Source organism: Falco punctatus, assembly GCF_963210335.1.
Source record: "Falco punctatus genome assembly, chromosome: 5".
NCBI classification, from domain to species: Eukaryota; Metazoa; Chordata; class Aves; order Falconiformes; family Falconidae; genus Falco; species Falco punctatus.
The window spans coordinates 47,029,156-47,048,290 of record NC_137584.1 but is presented as its reverse complement, the minus strand read 5'-3'; positions in this window follow the sequence as shown (position 1 = coordinate 47,048,290).

Here is a 19,135-nt window from a genome sequence, read left to right as displayed (position 1 = left end):
TTGAAGCATTTCAAACTAAAAATTGGAAAGAAAGAAGTTAAATTTAGTTTAAAAACCAATAATACTGTTAAAATTTCATAGAGTTAAGTAAGTACTTTTCAAACATAGTACGCAAAGAAAATAATTGACATTTTACTGAGTTCTGTTCTGTTCTGTACACTGACAGCACAACCACACTCCTTTGTGGTGCTCTTGAATATGAATTCTGTTTTCATTTGGCTGTTAAGATTATCCAGTCTACTCTGAATAAGGTTGATTTCCTGGTTACCTGGTATATCTAAAATGTATGTTGGAAAAACATATTTCAGAAGCACTAGACTATGATAATACCTGTCTCAATATCTGATGCTTTTCCCATTTTATAGGATCTTTGTAACTTTCCAATGTTGTCTGAAGGGAAACTTATTTCTAATGTCATTTTACATTAAATACATTAATATTAAGTACATAGTGCTACAATTTATTCTTCTAATATCAGGCATTGCAGAGGGTAAAAGTTTACATTTATCCATAGAAACAGTCAAAGACTCCAACAGAATTTAGCTTCCATCAGCACTGGTGCAGATATAACCCAGCTATAGCCCCATGATGTAGCCGTCTGAATTTGTATTAACTATAATTATAATTCTCTATAAATGTTCATATGGTACTGCCATTTCTTGGTGATCTCTCTTACACTTTACCCGGTGCATGCTGGTGACCTTTCCCATCATGTTAATGGAATAGCACAGTGGTCTCAAGTTTTATCTATTTAAAAATTTAACAAATTTATATCACTTGCTAGAGATATTGGGAAATATTTACAACCTTATATTAAATATGAAAAACTGTCTTAATATTCCAAGCAAAGTTTGTTTGCAGCTTTTATGTTTTTATATATCTTTACAGCTACCTCTTTTATCTATGAGCCTTCTGTGGATGTCTACAACATTCCCATTAATGTGTCATCAGAGCATTAGTTGTATGAGAATGTATCGCTTGCGATCCACTGAAATACTTAAAGGAGTGTTGTCTTAGGCCCTAGATGGCTGGCAAGTATTTCTGTTTATTACTGGTTTAATTTATTGTATAAATAAACTGATCTTTCATATTTCTGTTCTCTAGGAAGAAATGAGATTCTTGTATTCTAACAATGATACTTTGGTTAGGCATTTTCACAAGTCAACAGCCTATCCTTTTTCTTTGTGAATCCTTCACACTGAATTCTACTTTCACTTCCTCAGTCTGTATAACAAGAAGTGAACACTGGAGCAATATTCCTCAAGTGTTGGTCAAAAGCAGAAATTTTACTAAACTTGGTATCTACCCTACTAAAAAGGCAGTAATAATCCTCTTAAAACAAGGACAGAAGCTACTGAATGTGTAACGTATCTCAAATTGTTAGACATTCATTGTGTGAAATTGGCAGCTCCTAAAACTAGCCTATAACATCTCATGGTTCAAGTATACACAGCTGGATATGATGAATTGAGGGAAGTAAGTGCCATAAGAATGGAAAATGCAAGAACTGCAAAAAGCATGAATAACAAAGAGGTTTAAATTCTATCTTCCCACAAAGATACCCTTGAGGAGTAACTCTGGAGGACGCTGAGAGATGAAGAAACTCTACAAACTTCAGGTAAGTTTAATAAAATTTGTTCCTACCTGAATGTGTAATCTTTTATTTCCAAATGCACTCTGCATTTTGATCTGAAAATGCCATAATTAAAAAAAAAAAATTGACAGGAAAGGGTCTTTCCATCTCGCCTAACATCTGGTTAGCTGCCCATGGTTTAACTTCAATTCAGTTCAGCAATTGCTGACATATGTGCAACTTTCCCTAACTTTTTGATCTAAAAATCAGTCTTGGATTGTTCTCCTCCAATTATGTTATCTCATTTACAAAAGCAGTTTAAACAAAGCTGTTTAATTTTACATTACAGAAGTGGATCTTCCTGCCATTCACATGTGACATTGCCTGGATGATGAGGGGAAACAATGACCCAGGGTACCATTTCTACACATGACTGAGATCTGCCCTTTCCATTGTGGTTGCAGGAGTCTCTGAGCTAAGTAGCACAAAATTCACATATAACATGTTTTGTTCTGAAGGCAAGGGTACTCACATGGCTCAGAGGAGGCTCTTCACATCAGTGTGATGTAACAACTCTTTGGGGCATTCTTAAATTAAGAAACGTCCTAAACTTGTTTCTGCATCAAACTGATAGCATCCCATCAAATGCCCACAGAAGAACTCTTCCTCAGTGGTCAGTCAGGTGAGGAGTACCTTCAGTGGTATAACATTGGTATTGAAGAATGAAGAACAGTGTAACTAGATAACAAAAGAATGACTCAACAGATGAGAGTGGTTTCCAATAAATGTTCCAGCCACCCTTCACCCACTGTGCTCTTACTGACAACACCTGAAGAAATAATTGTCTACTCTTGTTCAGCTGTTGGTAATTGCAAGACGCCTGAAGACAAATCATGAACAGCTAACTAGAGAAATAAAAAGACTGTTTCCTCTTAAAAGGCTCTGGCTGAGAATTTATGGCATTTTCAGATCTAAATGAACACTTTTACAAATTTCTAGAGTGCTGTAGGACTATAAGATGAACTGTAATGACTTAGTGGAAATTGAGTTAAACACAGGCATGCAGGCTGAAGGCTCTCATTAGCACAGCTGGGAACACACAGTGAAATAAAATGTAAAAGCTAGTGTTTAATAGCTATGAGAAATCCCTGTGATATAACCTAAAATGCATTAGTCTGCACATCCCAAACTGGAGTGGTTGCTGAAGAAATTCCCTCTTACTTTTACTTCATATATGCATCTGTAACACACAAATCTGTCCTTAAGCCCAAACTTTTGCTATGTATCATTACAACATTGCCTTCTCAGGTGACTTTATCACAAGTCTAATGAGCAACACAGAAGGTAAAGATTATATATTTTTTATATTTATAGTAATAATTAGCAGTAGTAGCAGCCATTTTTAGGGTTTGAAACCTCACATATCAAACTAGTCTTTGCTAAGGTAAGCTTTGTAAGCAATGATGACTACAACAAAAATACAGCTTCTAAGTAATCTAAAATGAAAAGTAGAAAGTGCAGTGTTAATACTTTATTAGAATTAAGCAAGCATTGTAGCAAACAGTCAAAACTACGGGAAGAACATGCTCAGCATAATTAATGGCTACATTAAGATAATGCGTACGGTGCAACTGGGATGTGTGAGAGCAGCATAAGAAGGACGTATCAGCCATTTTCAGTCTAGTAAGTAGGAGTATGAAACACAACAGTGCCATGGTACACAGACTTCAGTGGAAGCTAGCAAAAAAGTATACAGATGCACGTTCTCTGAAGCCATGCTGAAAGTGGTGCCACAATATTTGCACCACTGTTACCTGTGTGGTTAGTGTGGCACTCTCTTCTCATCCTACAGTCATTCTTTCAGCTGGAGTGTAGACATACTTTTACGATAAGCCTTTTTATACATATTGTGGTCACATCTCGCAATTGCATAAGAGACACAACTTCATGACGCCATTCAGCATGCTCAGTGAGACTGTCTTACTTGCCAAGAGGCTTTTATCTGCTGGGTAGAAACTCCTTGCCTCGAGTGTTGCACTGAACTGATCCTTCCAGGCATCCCTCTCTTTTTCTGCAGCTCTATGCAACTTACAGTTAGAAACTGCTAACATTAGGATATGATCTCTCCTTACAAGGGTAGACAGTCTCGTTATTTATTTTACTTGTATCATCTGGCTTTGTAGCTTTATCTAAGGAAGGCACATACTGGCAACTTCAGAACAAGTGAAAATAAAACACCTGTGTGCAACAGGCTGAGGAAAAACTCTGCTGCTTCAGTCTCTTACTTGCCACATCCCTTCCACAAGTAAATGTCATTCAGGACTGTAGCTGCCAAGTCTAAAGGTGGCCCATGCAGTCCCAGGTGCCAGCGTTGAGCCTGCCAGTGGAAGGTGGGAAATGCAGTGTGCAGGTATGCTGTGCACCTGCCCCTGGGCCACTGCTAGAGCAGCTTCTCATTCCAGAGAGGGCACTGCAAGTTGCAGGGCTGTCCCTGCTCCTGGAGAGTGGAAGGGATGGGGGAAAACCAAGCCAAGTAACACAGCCCAGCTTCCCAACAAATTCCTCTGAACTGATACAAAAATGTTACCCAGGCTTATGCCCTGAAGCCTGTCTGTCACTGAACTCGCTATGAAAAGTAAGTTTTTTGGCAATAGGCAAATATTTGGTACAGTCCTGAGATGTTTCTGAAAATCTCTGTAGAAGGTGTCAGCAGAAATGAAGGTGGAAACTCTCAGCTTTGTTCTCATCTCTTAGAAAGCTTCAAGGGTGAAAGCAGTGTCCCAAATTCACATAAATATTTTCATATATGTATACATACCCTTATTAAATTGGTATGAAGGTACAAATAATTGCAAAGATAGATGAGGAAACAAAGGTGAAAATAGAGTCCTTCTCCCTTTCTTTGGAAAAAAGACTGTGGCTGGCAGGATTTGAAGGCACTTTATAGACTTTCCCTTTCTAGCTAAGCTTTTGCAGAGGCTCCCCTTGGGGCAGTAGTGGTGAAGCTGGGCAGCACTGACCTCTCTTCTTCCTTTCCTGGGACTAGACAAGACAGACACTTGGAATCTCTTTGCTTTCACTTCAGGGCACCATATCTGGAATATTGTTAATTCTTTCTCTTTGTCCCAGGGACAGCAGTGATGCCTGAATTTCTTGCACTTCCTCGTGAGCCTCTGGCACTTTAACATTTATTCAGAGTTTGGTTGACTTCCGCTGCCTTTATATATCTTTAAAGTTCATTCCAGTGCAACTGTCAATATGTCTATTTTGCAGCTTTGAAAAAAGAAGCTTTAGGGTGACTAAAATGACACTTGTAACTGTTCAGTCAAGTGTGGTTGTGATTTTAAAGATCTTGCTGTTTTTGGTTGACTTTTTACTAACATTGCATCTATTTTCATCTACATCTTTGGAAAATATGTTACATTTTCTAGCAACTTCATCTTGTGATTTATGAAACAAACTATAACGTAGGAATAGAAGTAGTTTTAGGAGACAAAAATTACATCAAAAATATTTTCTGGACCAATGTTTTGTTTACCCTTCAATCATTTATAATTGTTTTTTTATAACTCAACCAACCTTTCCCAGAATGATTGAAGTGGTATCATCACAAGTAGACTTTAAGTCTACTAAGACCTTAAGTAGTGCAGAATAGCTTTAATATGATATGGAAACAGAATTAAGGACCTCAGTGCAGACTATATAAAATGCACAAGTAATTGAGTGCTGAGATTGAGGTTGAGTTCTAGGAGACCTCCCAAGGAAAAAAGTGAACACATGGGTCAGTTTAATTCTCTGCTGAAGAGAGATATGAGTGTTAGCTAATTTGTCACATTATATGTGACATTCTCACCTGAATACAGATGCAGGGGTTCTAGCACCAGCTCTGTTCCTGCTTTGGCCATTATAGTTTACTACAATAGCATAGTAAGTCTAAAACAAATATGTTATGGTGTATTTTCCAGCTTAGGACCATAAAAAATGCCTGTGCTGTGCTTTACCTTTATCAGTTCCATGCAAGGAGTAAGCTGAGGGAGGTGCAAAGTCAGTCAGTGACCTCAGGTGGGGTGCAGTAAAGTCAGCTGTTTTAGCTCAAAACAAGACCCATTCTATTCTCTAGTCCATGGCATGGGATACAGGTATGATGCACAGATAGCATGAAAAGAGATGGAAAATGGCATATTTGTTACAAAAAAATGTATATTTTATCCTCAGAAAGCCTTGCCTTTCAGAACTGTATTTTCAGTAAAGCTCCCATAATCTTCATCCCCTTGGGTATCTTTTAGACTATCAGGGGAGGCAAAGGACCAAGTGTAGCCTAACTGGTATTCTCACAAAGATGTTTTTTGCTGGTCTGGAAATGCAGCTCAGCTGTGGACAGCTGTGCTCTGTAGCTGCAGGAGATGGCTAGGGCATATCTAATAAGAAGCTTTGCAATAATCGAACCTGGACGTGGTGTAGTCACAAGTCTCATTCCTAACTACAGAACCACAATCTTAGCTCTGAAAAGGAAGAAAACTGCAATTATTAATGACTTGTGCCAGCTGGCTGTGTGCAAGGCCTGGTGACTGAGCAGGCATCTCAGGAGGTTCACCTGACCAGCACCACAACAGCCATTTTCTCCTTTCAGCAAGGCACACTGCAGGGACTTTTACCATTGTCCAGTCTGCACAGAGCACCAGTGTCTGATCTGTTGCCAGCTGTAGAGGAATGAAGGTAGTGGGTTGATTGACATGGATGATCTGCAGCTGTAACTCGTTCCTGCTAAGTAGTTAAATAGCACTGTGGATTGAAGGCTAGGTGGTCAGATGGGGGAGGAGCAGTGTGTCCTGATCTCTGGAGGAAGGAACTACAGCACAGACAGTAGAATCTGACCAGCAGTAAAGCCTTGTTACAGCCTGATAGTTTGTTTGTACTGCAACAATTGGTGCTCTGTGTGAGGCTGACTGAGTTGGACTCTGACTACAACAACTGGTACCCAATGTAGCTAAGTGGGAGAACTTGCAACCTGTAACAGACACTATGAGAGGTGAGCCATTGACAACTAATTGATAGGGTGTATTGCAATGTTTGCTGTCCATCTTAACTCAAATTGCAACTGAAAACCACATTTCTCTTGTTTAAATCAGAGTTCCCCTACTGACATTATCATGCAAATATTTCATCAGGTATATGGCTTTTCCACCTCATATGGCTGCTCATATTTAGTGTCTTCTGCTTTTTACCAGGCTCTATCCTTTTCTAGTATAGGCAACTTCCTTTGGTCTTTTCTCTTTCTTCCTGGTATTTAATCTGATTTCATTCTTCTAATTTTTTTGCTTATGCTCAAACTCTCCCCCACCCTGTTTGTGATACTTCTATTCGCTTCTTTTCCTGTATGTATGTCTGCATCCTCACAATCCTCTTTTATTCTGTCACTTTCCTGCTTTTCATTTCTCTCATTTCTCCTACAAAGGGGCCAACAGATTTCATGAACCTCAGCATCTGAATCTCAGGGCCAGTTCTGTTTAATATCTTTATCAAAGCTCTGGATAAGGAGATCAAGTGCACCCTCAGTAAGTTTGCAGATGGCACCAGCCTGGGCAGGAGTGTTGATCTGCCGGAGGATAGGAAGGGTCTGCAGAGGGATCTGGATCAGTAGGCTGAGGCCAGCTGAATGAGGTTCAACAAGAGTAAGTAGTAGGTCCTGCACCTGGGTCACACCAGCCCCACACAGCGCTACAGGCTGGGGCAGAGTGGCTGGAAAGGGCCTGGTGGGAAAGAGCCTGGGGGTGCTGGGTGACAGCCATGAGCATGAGCCAGCAGTGTGCCCAGGTGGCCAAGGCGGCCAACAGCGTCCTGGCTGGTGTCAGAAGCAGTGTGGCCAGCAGGACGAGGGCAGTGATCGCCCCCCTGTACCCGGCACCGGTGAGGCCGCACCTGGAACCCTGTGTTCAGGTTGGGCCCCTCACTGCAAGGCAGACACTGAGGTGCTGGAGCGTGTCCAGAGACGGGCAACGGAGCTGGGGAAGGGTCTGGAGCACAAGTCTGATGGGGAGCGGCTGAGGGAATGGGGGTCATTTAGCCTGGAGAAAAGTAGGCTCAGGGGAGACCATATCACTGTCTACAATTACCTGACAGAAAGCTGTAGTGAGGTGGGTGTCGGTCTCTTCCCCAAAGCAGCAAGTGATGGGACAAGAGGAAGTGGCCTCAAGTTGTTCCAGGAGAGTTTTACACTGGATATTAGGAAAAAATCCTCAAGAGTGTTGTCAGGCATTGGAACAGGCTGCCCAGGGAAGTGGTTGATCACTGTCCTTGGAGATCTTTATAGGATGTGTAGATGTGGTGCTTAGGGACATGGTCTAGCGGTGGACTTGGCAGTGTTAGGTTTCTGTTTGGACTCAATGATATCAAAGGTCTTTTCCAAGCTAAATGATTCCATGATTCTATGATTAACAATTTCTTGTGTTGTCCTTCTTGATCAGATTGATAACATTACATCACGGTGTTGGATTATTTTATTTTTCAGTGACATTTCCAGGCTGAGAATTTACATCAAACTAATTCATCCACTATGAATATAAATTTCTGATAGGAATTCTTTTGTATGAATGTCTGACAAAAAACAATCTTCAAATCCAACTAAGCCAAACACTGAATTTACAATTAATCCCCTCCTACACATATATCCTACTTCATTAAACACCTTTCCTTTGCTTAAGGTCATCACAGTTTTGTCTTTTAACTTCACAGTGCTAAGTTTAGAATTACTGCTTTTTAATTTTTTATTTTTCTGCTTCGGAGGAGTTGTGTAGTTTGTGAGCAATATTTTTTTTTTTTTTAGGTCTAATTGAAGAAGGATATTGTCTAGCATCATATGGTAGATGCACAATCTCTCATTCAGAATCCGTGAAACAATCCAGAAATTTAAAGAGTTTATTAAGTTCACTGAAATGTTTTCCACTTCTGAAACTCCTTTACCAAAAGCAATAGTTACAATAATAACCTTTCAAGGAATACATTTTCCCGTCTCTTGAAAGAAAACAAAACACTAACAACAATCAGGTAGATGTCCAAGCTTAATGCTTGTCCTTTAGTTTTCTGATGCCAATGATTTAAAGAGGACATTGCATTTCTGTAGTTTTAGTAGGATTTCTAAAGGACTTAGCGAATAGACGGTGGTCAAAAAAGCTGCATAATACAGCCTAAGCTCATGTGAATGACAAATCTGGGTGTCTGTGTCCTTTTGGAAACCCTCAGAGTCCTCATCTGACAGGAGTGAGATTAGCTGTCACCTTTAAATCATTGAAGCCTGAGATCAAACAAGGCTTGTAATCTTAACAGTTCTTTTCCTGCATATCTTGGTGTAGTTGCCAAGGTCAGAAACTGCAGCTAGAGTGCTTGTTTCCAACAGCCGAGACAGTAGTGAAGGAAGTTGCAAACAGATGGGGAGTGCAGGGGGGACAGTGGGGAGAGAAATCAGTCTTTCAGACAAAGGAACACAAATCTTGAAATATTCAGTGTACGTCTCGTATGGAAACCAGAGTTTAAACATCTAAGTACTGAGTAACAACTCAGTTCAGTTTTTGTTCCTTCCATCAACCTTTCTCAATGCTTCCTCTGCCCTACACTCGGATATACCTACTTATGTTAGCCAAGGATTTTTTCTCATTCTCTTTTACTATAACATGTTTTATTATAGAAGATACAGCACAATAAGGGGCAGTTAAAATTATTATCTTTATTACCAATGAATGCAAAGCACCATGAATGCTGTTTTCTTATAGCACAGGTCCATACAAACCTCTTCCAGACAGTTCTACCCCTCACTAAGCAAAGGCTGGCTGTGCCTGAGCCAGTGCCCAGGAGGTCCACAGCAGCAGAGGGAAAGAAGAGAACTCATGCTATTTGTGTCAGGCTGAAACAACTCCTCAGGACTTACTATTAATTGGTAAACAAAAATTTCCAGTTTTGAAGTCTCCCACATCGAGGGTGAAGGGCTGGACAGGGCTGAATATGTCTGAGTGGTGGGTTTGAGGTAGAATAAACATTTAAAACGTAATGGTTGGGCCAGTAAATGACTTTTTGAGCAAAACCTAACCACTCCCTTGCCTGTGATTCTCTTTTCTAATTTTTTCTGTAGAGACAAGCACTGAATTAGTAAGAAAACAAAAGCGCATTTCCTGCTGCAGGGGACAGGCCTGGTATGGATTTACTGTGACTCTTTTGTTGAATTAATTGTTCAATGAATATTCTCTACATTCCTATGGCTGGAGTTCATAACAGTCCTTTATTACAATGGTTTTCAAACTTCTTTGATTGAGGAAAAAAACTTTTGAGTATGCAATCCCAATATATCTACATTTATTTATTTATAAATTATATTCAAGTACAACTGCACTATATTTGACAAAGTTTATAAATCATACACAAGAAAAAGAATTTTTAAAAGGATGAGATAAAGATGAAATAAACACTATTTTTAGTTTTTAGAATCCTCTGTCTTACTTATTAGTGGCACAGAAAATGTTTTCTTTCTGCACCCCAATGGATAGTCTTGCACACCGCCTGGGTGGTATGCACACACACACACACACTTTGAAGACCACTGTTTTAATAGGTATGTTATAGTGGACTGTGCACCTCAGTAGCAGTGGTAACAGTAGCAGTAATGAAGTGTAACCAGCCCATAGACCAGACACTTGACTTTAACATCACATTCACATGATTTTTTCAATCTTTAGTCTAATTCATCTTTGTTTTGAGTCTTCTGGAATATCTGTGGCTGGTTTGCGTTAAAAACTTTGTTATTATGGTATTAGGAAGTGATGAAGACTTGAACGTAGCTGCTTTTTGAATAGAATCACAGAAATTAAATAAGATAGTGTTTGTCATTTATTTAATTGTTTGGAAATAACTGTTGATTAAAAAGTACTGGAAGAAGGCTCATGTATTTCCAGTGTTGACTTCAGTACATGAATTAACATTGTAATCTGAAAAGCTCTTGCATTTAGACCTCAATGAATGGTACATCATATATCGTTGAGCCTAGCACAGGCATTACTATTAATTCAAACCTACCTTACAAATTCTGAAAATATTTTAAAATTTCCTTCAGACTCCCACTTAAAATATTTATGTAAAGCATTATTGCTTTTATTTTTATAAAGGCCAAACATTTGAACCCCAAAATTTTGCCAATAGCAGAATGCAGAAGGAGAGCAACAACCTCCAGAACTGTTCTTCCCCAAACCAGGATCTGATGTGCAACCAGAGCACGGTGGGAAAGGGTGACCTGGGCTGGACGGAACTGCCACTATAAAGAACAGACTTCAGCCTGCTGATCTGCTGTCTCTGACACACAGGCCACTGCAGCGTAAATCTGCCACAATAACTCCAATCCTGGAACTTTGACTTTTCAGGAAAAATACCTTTAACATTTATAACAAATAATTAAAATTGTAATCAAAAACATTTGGAAGTCTAGTCCTTTAGATTGATTTTTCTGTTTCCTATCCCTCAGAAAATCAAGTGTGGTGTTCAGCTGCTTTTTTTTTCTCTCTTACTGTAATAGCTGTAGCTCCATTTACATACTCCTTGCCAAGTTGTAATGGTCTGGGAAGAATCACGTGGGGAAGCATGGATAGCATCAAGTTCATTGAAAATATCTTTCCCTGTTTGAACCAAGTATCATGTAAGCCATGTAAAACAACTTACATGTAACTGTCTGATTATGCCCAAATTCTGCCACCGTTGTTTTTTCCTTCTACAGTTTAAAACTATTAAAGAAATAACATACATTATCTCCACCTTGCAATAACAAATACTATCCCTCATTCAAAAGTTAGAAACTATTATCTTGCCAAATTAAGGCAATCTCCTAATGATACCAATGATGGGATGGACGCTTACTCATTCCTCTTTTGATTTTTGTCAGTGAAAAAGTATTCACACTTCTCTCAAGCCACTTAAACAGCAGAAGACCTGATCTTGCTCACACTTAAGTAAAAAAGTTCCCACAGAGTTAATTGGAAATGGAGAGTAGACCATGGTCAAAAGCACTGTCATGTACAGACATCACAGCAGCACCTAGCTGCCAAGATGATTAGCAAGCACATCTGTTCTGAACCATTAAAATGATATAAAGAAATTGCCTTTAAACCACCTGCAGGACAGTAATTTCATACAATCATTACAGAGTCATTAGGAAAAGTTAATGTAGAAGGAAAACCACTGTGGGAAATGTAATCTTTTTCTGTGTTTACTGGATACTCTGAAGATATGAGCAGAGAACAGTCTGAAAACTGTTGTGTTGGATGGTTATGCCTGGTCTCCAGAACACATTGGCTCACTTATTTCTTATATCACAGGTTAAACTGCTCTCAACATTTTCAAGTCATACTGAGAATTTCCGTGTTAGACATGTAAATATGGTCAAAAACACATAAAGGCCAGCAGGATTTGGGACTCCTGTTGAGAAGATACTCTTGAATTCTGAAAGTGGTGTAGGCCTCAATGTCAGGATTTGAAATCCTTTTATTCAAACTAGAAACATTAGGCTAGGTATAAGCAATATGGACATAAAAATGTACTAAAATTGAGGAGGGGACATAATTATTCATATTGGGATCAAAGCAAGAATCGACAGAAAAAAGCAATGGAGGACAAAAGAGGTACTAAATGTTTTCGATCAAAATAAGAATTAGGCATTGCATGACATAGAGAACAGTGTTCTGATGCTAGAATATTTGCATATACTCATTTATTTTGTAGGTATCATTTATGTAAGGGAAATATGAGTAGGGATAAGAAGAAATGTTGCTCACAGATGTGTTTATTTGCTGTGAGGATTAGAAAGTTCTGGATGGCAGAGAACCTGGAAGAGGTATATGGAAAGCCCTAGTTGTTGACTTTGGTAAGACTGACATCACCTCCCATGACAGTCTTGTAAGCAAACTATGGACATACAAGTCTGGACAAAAACATTGGAAGCAGGAAAGTTCCATGCACATAGGGGAAAAACATATCTGATGTAGCATTGTCAGTATGCCACTGTTAATTGGAGAGCTACACTGGGTGGGATATTTTCCTTATTGACTGAAAGGACAGAACAGAAAATCTTATTAATTGCAGATAGGATTAGAGGTAAAGGGGCTGCAAGCACTTTGGAAGGAAAAGAAAAATAGAATGAAAAATGAGCTTGGCAGATTAGAGGAAAACTTTGACATTAAGAGCAAGTAATGTCAGAACAAGTACAAACACTATACATTAAATAGGAATAGTCAGCTCCAGCACCTTCACGGGGGTCAGTAGATTAAGCAGCAGTTATACAGAAAAAGCTCTGGATATTACAATGATTTCATTTAAAGAACACATGATATTAAGATGTATAAGAAGGAGTAAATTATAAGTGTAAAAATATACAACATGAAAAATGCATGAAGTAGTCTTTTAAATCTACCAAAATTCACATGGATTATTTTTTCTGTACTTCAAGGAAGATACATCAAAGTTGTAATCTCCACAAAACAAAATCCAGAGCAAAAAGAATGGCTAGACATATTGAAAATATAATTGCCACAGAAAAACAGGAAGACCTGCTATAGAGAAAACTGAAGGCTGACATACTACTTATTTATGAAATAAAATCTGTAAGATATAAATGCTGATTTTGAAAAAAGTCAAATAATACTGCAACAATTTGTTGTCCACATCTACTGAGAAGGGTATGAGAAAGTATACTTCAATTGCAGCGAAGAATGCTTAGATTGGATATCAGGGAAACAGCCCATTAGGATAGTTCAGTGACAGCAGACACAACCCAGGGAAGCTGTGGAATCCCCATCACTGGAACTTTTAAAGCATTGGTTAGTCAAATATCAGTCAGGGATGGTATTGATGTAATCAACTCCTCCTTCAGTCAGACCCGGTCCTAAGACAGGACCCTTCCCATACCGTCCCACTGTGTAGTTACTACCTGGGCTTTTGGAAGAAAACCAGTTGTCTGATCCATACTAACAAAGCCAAAAAAATCAAATATAAAGGAGAGAAAACGTTTGGAGCACTTTAAGAAAGAAACCCCCGCATCTTTATCCTATGGGTCAATCCTCACGGACATTGTAGAAAGAACTAAACGTGTCTGCAGACCTGGCAGAGGGTGAAGGTTTTCCTGCTTTACCCTGTACCCTGCCTCAGACAAGGAAATCACAATATTTTGTGGAAGGGCACATCATTTGCACAGTGAAAAGTTCATTAAACAAAATGTGGATGAAAATCTAAAAAAAAAAAAAAAAAAAAAAAGTGGAAGCCAGGCATAACAGGTGAACTACGAGAATGGTTATAGAAAGAAAAATCAAAAAAGACTAAACCTGACCACAACAGAGAGTTTATAGCAATGGGTGTCAAATGGAGGCCAGTTCCCATTGCAGGGAGTCTTAGAATCATAGAGACTACTGTTGTTGTTTGCCAGCCTACGTGAAGCAGCTTGCAGAGTTCCAGTTTGACTCTGAGAGTTCATATTGCCCAAGATTTTTGCTTACATTGGCATAGAAGACATTTAGAAGACACTACAGTACTTGGGTCACACTGTCTCTGGGAAACCTAGCAAAAATACTGCTGGGAAGCCCAAGGATGTAAGAGATGGTAGAATGAAATGTATTTTCTCAGAAGTGCCACATTCAGGTGAGGCACCTTCTCAGGGCCATACAAGGCACCTTCCTGGTGCCGTTAGCATCGGTATCCAAAACTCACACTAACTTCAGAGGGACACAATTTTGCCACAGCTGCTGAAGAGGAAGGAGAACTGGACTGGAAACAGAAGCGGAAGGAGGGCTGGAAATGGTCAATATTGGTCTGGAAAGCAGAGTGCCAGATAAACAAAATACCATTTAAAAATTTAGAATTTAAAAAATATGACCAAAAGGTAAAGCTACAAATGCGATACAATAATCAAAGGAAATAGATACTTCAGTAGCAAAAATCTGGTCTTATGTCATTTAAATACACAAGCGAAAAACCAATCAAGTATTCTGTGAAGCCACTGAGGGATATACAGAAAGTGGGAAGTTAGTTAATGACGTTAGTATTGCTCTGAGCCTGAATAAATTCTCTGCTTTCGTCTTCATGAAATAAGCCAAAGGTCAGATTCTGAGGATTGGGATATTTTCCCAAGTGGGAGGGAAGGGAATGGAAGCGTTGAAAGACTTTATGAGTACATCAAAGCAGAAAGGCAATTAGAGCTGATAAAAGTTCACATAGAACCAGATACGGATAAATTGCATCCCAGTTATTTTTTTTTTTTTTAACCTAGCAATATGTAGAAAGATGTAGAGATTTCCAGCTCCTAAGAACTAAGAAAGCATAATATATTTAGAATTCAAGAGCACAGAGATTCAAGAACCAAATCGGGTCAGCCATGATATTAAAGCCTATTTATTTGACGATTTATTTATTTATTGTCTCAGTGGGACATAAGGGAGAGCCTCTGTTATGAGGCTCAGTGAGGTGAGTTATATGTTGATGAATGAATGAGATAACAGTAAGCATTTATTTGAAATCGTCACTCTGGTGTTTTCCAAAGTAATTTGCACTTGGTACAGTCTCAGATGTTTGCTACTGTTAAAGTTGGTTTGCTAGTATCTTATACTTTGATTAAATGTATCTGAGTTGTTTGTTGTAGAATTATGACAGAAGCTAATTCGCTGATATTCTGTTACACTGATTTCAAATGTAAGTTGTATCTTTTTAGCTCTTTCGAATGAATGAGTTAACATTTGCTGTCTTCTTCAGCCTATTCTAGCTTTGCTCATTTGATCCATCCTATGGGGAATATTACTTTCTTTCTAATAAATCAAACCCAGGAAGAACAGCTAAGGGGAGAAAGTTAAAAGCAGCGTGTGGTTTCCCAGCTAACAGGAGTTAGTATACTGCACAATGCATTCAGCAGAGGGGACTGCACTGACTTACAGAAAGAAACTGTGGGGAAACTATCGTCTACTAATCTCTTTATGTTCGCACACATAGATACTGCATTGTGCCATACTTTTTTAGTGAAGCAGGTGTGTTTTCTGAATAGCTCACAAACATGTATTTTATTTTCAACATTACTCCTAAACTTTTAGTGTTTCTGCTTCCTCATCTACGGCACCCTATAATTTGCTGGAAACAACTGTGCTGAAGAAACCTGTAAAGTGGTGTTCTTTGGTTAGTAAAAAGCCAAGGTTCATTGGATGTTTAGAGTTTGTTTATATGTTTGACAATGAAATAGTAGCACAGAAATTATCACTAAAATATTTATATTACTAACGGATCTTCTGAATACATAAAAAGAAAGATACATGGGTATTTCTGTCAACAGAAATAAAAATAACAAAACATTGTTAAACCTGGTCTGTAATGCATAACCCTTTAACTTCACTTATATTTCATAACAGACAACAAGGGGAAAAAGTCTGCACAGGAGGCCCCTTTTCCACAAAACTATTACACCAAAAAGCAGTTTCAAACAGAAATGGCAAAGGGAAAGATAAAAGCCAAGGAAAACTTTAATATCTCTGTTACAAATAGCTTCAGACTTTCTTACACTTGTAAGGATGGTTCCAGTTAGAACTGACAGAATTCAGTCTGCTTTTGTGTCTCAGAAGCACTAGTAAAAAATCCTAATTAAGAAAAAAATTGCTATTGAACCATTGCCTTTTTTGAGGAAAAAAATATTAAAAGTATTTAAAATTAAAAAAGAAGTATTTTAAAAAATTATTATAAAAATACAGTCTATGTGATAATGAAAAATGTGTGTTACAAATGAGTTTTAAAAGACTGAAATGCTGTGTAGATCTTTGTGGTTTACTGGGAAACTATTTTCATTTAAAATGCAACAATTAAAAAAAATAAAGATTTTATTCAGAATACTATTCTGAAATGAAATTCTGAAAAGTTAATCTGGTTTTAGTTTTTAAAAGACATATCTGGTACACTGTTAATCTCTTCTGATTGCAGGCATTTGAACCTTGTTTATCAAAAGTGTAGTTTTGAACAGAAAACAAATCAAAGCTTGCTAGGTTTTTCAAGGAAATTGAAATATCCAAAACTTAGTGTTGAGGAATTTCATTTTTAATTCTGAATATCATGTACGGTTCATATTTTAATCCATTGATCTTTGATTAGATGAGTGTTCAATCTGTTCCACTCGGAGATTATCAGTGTCAGGTGTTTTCTGTAACAGTTGCAAATCATCTTTAGACACAGCAAGCAGTCCATGGTCCCTCAATGTACACATAATGTGTGAGCAGCAAGTGAACTGCCCTTACAGATTGGTTGCTAATTCAGTATTTTAATAAGTGGATGGTGCATTGCATTTCAAGTCACGCTGCAACCACTTACTCTGAGGAATCTGCACTCTGCAGCTTGTTTTTATCTTTTGTTCCAGCCAGCGGAGTGGGGCCGGGTCACAGGACACCTCTGGTGTGTTGACACCACACACTGCTCTGCAGGACCTGTCCGCTTGTAACTCTACTTTAAGCAGTAAGGAAGGGGGCTGGGTTTTTCTGTGGACATTTTTGATCTTTTAACATGTTCTGAATGTAAAAGTCTGCTTCCTAGCAGCTACAACGATGAATTGACAACTGGGGATAATGGATTCAATTTCTGGCTTTGTGGGATGTTAGATATGTCACTTACGTACTCTACTGCTTAGTTCTTCCTCCCCTGTCAGATGATTTTAATGATTCTAGCTCTGCTTCCCAGGAGTGTTGTGGATGAGCTTTAATTAACATCTTTAAAGTGTTCCGAGCTCCTTACCTATGCACTACAATATCAATATGAAATGTGATTAGATTTGAGAAACAATGACTATCCAAAAGGTTAATAATCACAAGATTCATAGTGTATAGAATTTTCTGTCTTCTGTTAGTAGTTTACATGTCAGCTAATAGGTTTTATACTCATACCTGCCCAGAGGAAGAGAGGTTTTGACTGAAGATTTTTTTTTCCCACTCTATTTTTATGTATCATGTCTAAACCAGTTCTGACAAAAAGTGGCTGTTCCTTTCAGAGATCTCAATAGTCATCAGAGATTTTCTTTTAATAAGTAACATATTATTCATCACTGAGGTGGTGACCAAAAAAAAAGTCCAACTCCCACACAGGTAAATCTTATGAGAAGTGAATTTCAAACTTCTCAACAAAACCTCACGTCAATTAAGGCCTTCTTACTACTTTTTCAGGCAAGGTTGTTCAGTACAGTTTTCACTGCTTCCAGATTTAAAATGTAGGAAATTGTGCAGTTGTGCTTGGATTTGCAGTTTGAGACTAACTCACATCCAGACTGGCCAAAAGTTATTGGCATATAATGGCCACCCAACAGAGCGCTGAAGGTGTTTTGATGGCCACAGTTTTGGCCTTCAGACTTCAGAAGAAGTACCTGTCACACTTGTGTTAAATTCTTGCTCCTAATACTCTCTAGAAGTGCTAGAGTTACGAGCAGACACAGAAAACTAAAGTTATTCTGCTTTCAATAAAGCCTTCTTGTGGGAGGCACGCTGCTGGATAGGTACCGAAAGACTTCTGCCTCCACTGTTGCTCTTTGGCTGAAAAAAAGAGGGCTTACAGCACCTCTACAAGGAACTGGCCTTTCAAAAATTGCCAGCGGTGAGTGTTGGTGCTCCCTGTACACAGTAAGACTCTCAACAGAGCATCTGCAAAACCTGTGCTTGCCAGCCAAGGCATTTCCTAATCTAGACCGTCTCAATTCAGGGGGTTTCTCAAGGGCTAAAACACTTTTCTGAACACTACCAGGATTTATTTTCTTTATTTTTTCTTATATTCCAGAATGTAGATGCCTGTGCAATTACTTTCTTACAAAACTGAGTCTGTATTTTAATTCAAAACACATGAAATAAATATGAAGTCTTTGTAACAGTACCCAGAATCCATGTTCTTCCCATCCTCATTCATCTTTGCGGTTTCTCTGGCATCATGAAGTTTTTATTAGCCCATTTATAACAAAACATTTTCAAAAGGAGGACTCAAGCACGTTCTTTTTCCCTGGCCATTGCCTGAACATGTACATCCCTCTGGTTACCATAATTTGATAGAAAGCTGAGCCCGAATCTGCTCTGGCAGTAGCTGAGGTCCCCTTAGTGCTCACATTCCTAGGTTGTTGGCAAAGGGGAATTCCACCACTTCTTGTGGATGTAGGAAGAAAACTGGGATGCTGATATATGGGTGAGTTCAGAGAACAGCTCCAGCTCAACACATCCAGATGGAAAAGGCAGAAACACTGGAATCTGCTCTGTGGATATTGATGAGACATAAGCATCAAATCTGTTGCAACTCAAGGGCCTTCTGGATTCTTCCAGCAGTATAACTTAAGACAACTGAGAAAATGTAAAAATCTTAATTACTTTAGATGTCTTTAGGTGTCTTCAGGGTCAGGCAAGAGTGGAAATGGCTCTCTTTCTTTCTGTCTTTTTTTTTTTAAATGACTACCATCTTACGCATAATTTCTGGCTCAGATATCAATGAGGTTTTGGGACTTAGGCCTAAATTTAACAATTAGTGAATTAATACAGTGAGCTCAGTAATTGC